This window comes from Schistocerca nitens, chromosome 1 (genome assembly GCF_023898315.1).
Source record: "Schistocerca nitens isolate TAMUIC-IGC-003100 chromosome 1, iqSchNite1.1, whole genome shotgun sequence".
NCBI lineage: Eukaryota > Metazoa > Arthropoda > Insecta > Orthoptera > Acrididae > Schistocerca > Schistocerca nitens.
In genome coordinates, this window is record NC_064614.1 from 9462073 (window position 1) to 9465897 (window position 3825).

The window sequence follows — 3825 nt, forward strand, 5'->3', positions numbered from 1 at the left end:
CAGTGTCGTCACCAGACGGGATGAGCGTAAATTTAGGCATGACCTGTCTATTGTTGGACATGCTCAAAACAATATTGAATGATAAAAAACATTATTACATGAAAATAAACGATTAAAGGAAGACATTAAGTGCCAGAGGGAAGATAAAAAATGGTTCAAAATGGCTCTGAGTACTATGGGACTTAAAATCTGAGGTCATCAGTCCCCTAGAACTTAGAACTACTTAAACCTAACTAACCTAAGGACATCACACACATCCATGCCCGAGGCAGGATTCAAACCTGCGACCGTAGTAGTCGCGTGGTTCCAGACTGAAGCGCCTAGAACCGCGTGGCCACCGCGGTCGGCAGGGAAGATATTATGTTCCAAAAAGAAGATATTAGGCGATCAGTAGGCAACCAGAAATTATTATTGCAAGATAAACAATGAGAGGAAGATATTAAGCGATCGGTAGAGGATATAAATGAACGAATCAGTAAAAAGATTGACGAGATTAATGAGGCTCTAAAGAAGCTAGCTGAGTCAAGTCATCAAAGATAGATGAACTTACCGTTCGGTTTGAAGAGAGCATTGTAGTCAATACTAAACGTTTTGAAAGGGTAGAATCGGATGTCAAAGGAGTGAAGGGAGAACTTACTAAAAAGGTTGATGTTTACGATGAGCATTTCAAACTACTGGATGAGGAAGTGAAACTCTGTAAACACAGGATATCAGCTGTTGCGCTGAACCAAGATGCTTATGCATGGCGAATATAAGAGGTGTAAGTGAGGTAGGAAAGACTAAGGAGCAGGTCGGTCAGCAGGTGAAGAACCAGGTGAAATCACTATTACGTAATGGGAACATTGCAAGAGGTAGCTTAATTGGTATGCAGAATGATGTCTTCCTTGGCAGAGGGAATTTTAAGACCTTCGAACCAAATGGCAGGTGGCATCCCAGAGATTTCTCAGATCAATTTAAGGTCATATTACCTGAATTATGGGATAAGCAAAGAAAGGTACGCTTCGTTGCAGCGAGATTGGAAGGTGAAGCTGGTACCTGGGGCATGAGAATAGGACATAAGTGTACAACTTTTGCTGAATTTGAAAAAGAATTTTTGCAACAATATTGGTCGCGATGGAAGCAAAATGAAGTACGTAACAGTCTACACCAAGGTTTGAGAGAGGGCGTGACCAGAACTTAAAGAAAATTTTTCAAGATCAAGATTATTGTGAGAGGAACTTGTATTTAGGTGAACCAATGTTGACAGAAGCACCAGTGTCCCTGATCATAAGTAAACAAGCAACTGAAGTTCAGAAAAAGTTGTTAGCAGTCCCTAGAGATGATAAAGAGACAATGAAGTCAGCCTTAGGTCAATTACACATGTGTGAGTCACGAAGAACAGGAGGAGGAGAAGAAGATAGTAGAGTATCAGGGAACAACGAATCCAATATAGATACCCCTTCAAACCATAACAATAGACATAATGGTTGACATTGGAATAATAGTAATGGCAGGAGACATGGCGGTAGTTTCAGTGGCCATGGTGGTCACAGAGGACACTGTGACGACTACGGATATCAGAACTCAGGGCACGATGTATCGGATGACCACATGCGAAACTGGTAAACATAGCAAGTGGAAAGAATATATAACATATTTTGAGGGTGTAATCAACAGCATACCTCATGCCACATGGGCAAACACCATGTGGAAAACATTAAACCATACCATAGTGAGCAAGAATAATGACTGATTATTATATGTGATATGTGGGATTCTGTACATATGTCAGCTGTTATTGTACTTAAGTACAAACATTCATTTCTGATTATTATGGGGTTTTGAGAGGAGACTCTAACAGAGTGAGATTGAACTAGGATGTGTTCCCACCACATGCAATATCATATTTTTTTCTTTTCACTTTCTATCTGTTTAATCTAAATCATATGTATTACATTTGTTCTTGCCCATACAGTGATATGGTTTGAGTGATTACTAGTGTCTAGCGTCTACAGGTTGTGTTATCCAAAAGGTTTATCGTTCAAATATTTCTTACTACACCTGCTTAATGATTGTTATTATTCTTGTATTAATCACTTAGTAACTAAATTTAACTTAGTGGAGATCCATATATTTTTTCTTATTAGCCTGTGTTTTTTGTTACCATGTCATATAGAACATTGTAATGTTTTCTGTAGTAGTAACAGCTATGAGTAAGTTGAATAGGCATTGCTAGGACAACACTGAGAGCGTCGTTAACCTGTTTCATGTACGCCAATGGATGGATTACCACGAGGCGAGAGTGGCGAGCTGACGACTATACTGCACATCTGCCAGTCAGCGCAGCATCCACGCAACAGTCACTCCCCACTCCTTTCAATGCAAAGAACACTCCCTTGTGACGCAGTGTTGTGAGTAGTGATTTTTTGTTTTTGTTTTTTGTTCTGGGTTTTTGACGTCCTAGTACTGATGAAGGTTCTCTAGTTTATGCCTAATAGTGTCACCAGTGGTATTGTCTACCAGTAGTAGTAGTGAACACGTGTGTTTCTCCACTATTTTCTTTTAGGCACCTGTCTGTCTGTAAACTTTTCTATTTCAGGAATAATATTTTTGTGTCTTATTGTATTAGCTCTCTGTTTATCCACCGTGTTGTAACTGTGTTTCCAAATGGTTCAAATGGCTCTGAGCACAATGGCCCTGAACATCTGAGGTCATCAGTCCCCTAGAACTTAGAACTACTTAAACCTAACTAACCTAAGGACACTACACACATCCATGCCTGAGGCAGGATTCGAACCTGCGACCGTAGCAGTCGCGCGGTTCCAGACTGAAGCGCCTAGAACCGCTAGGCCACTTCGACCGGCAACTGTGTTTTCCTATACAGGTTGCACTGTAGGTAGCGTTCTTTTACTACGTAAAATTTTGCATATTTGACAACTGTTCTTTATGTTTCCATGATTGCGAGTAACTTGTGTCTGCTCCACATGTGGCAATGGTATAATAAACCCGTGGGACGGGGCAGTATATCCGTCCCCTCACACCATCTCTTTAACCCCCTGTGGGAGGGAATTATCTAGATTTCGATATTCTCTTCGACAATTCGAAAACTTTTTCATGTGGGAATGTAAACGTACTGTCATATCACTGGATTGGTTGCGGAGTATCGTTGCGGACAGCATGTCTGCAGAGTCGAGCACAGGACACGGAACTGTTATATTGTGTTGTGGGTAGCTCTGCATGTGAGAGGCATTGTTATTATGGAAGTACATGTGTTGCTATAAGTTCTATAACAGTAAGATGATGACTTATGGAAATGATTCAGAAGAAAGTGCGTAATGATGTAATTAAAAATAAGCAGTGCCGCCGATAACGTATTCGTGTATCCTCCTCTCGTTGCGTGTCGCACCGCATCAATCATTCCCACCGTGTTCAAGTCTCCCAGATGAACTAATGTAATACTATCAAACCCCCCCCCCACCTCAAAAAAAAAGAGAGAGCATTTAAGTGCCAGTGTCTTGTAGCGAACATGAGAATGTGCATTTGGTTATCATGTTTCCGCACCATCAACAATCAACCGCGCCATGACGGTTACGCGCACGCTGGTACAGTTGAGAACTGTCAACTGTAAATTAACTTTATGAGCAGTTTTATGTTATCACTAGTGTCAAGGAGGACTGGCACCAGATATCCGTATGTGTGACGAGTGTAAGAACTTTCATTCAATCATTTGGCTTCTGCATCATCAACAATCACCCGCATCGTGTTGGTTACATGTACACTCGTCTGAGTGATATTGTGAACAGAAAATCATCTAGAAGTTGGCTTCAAAACTCATGACTTAGAATC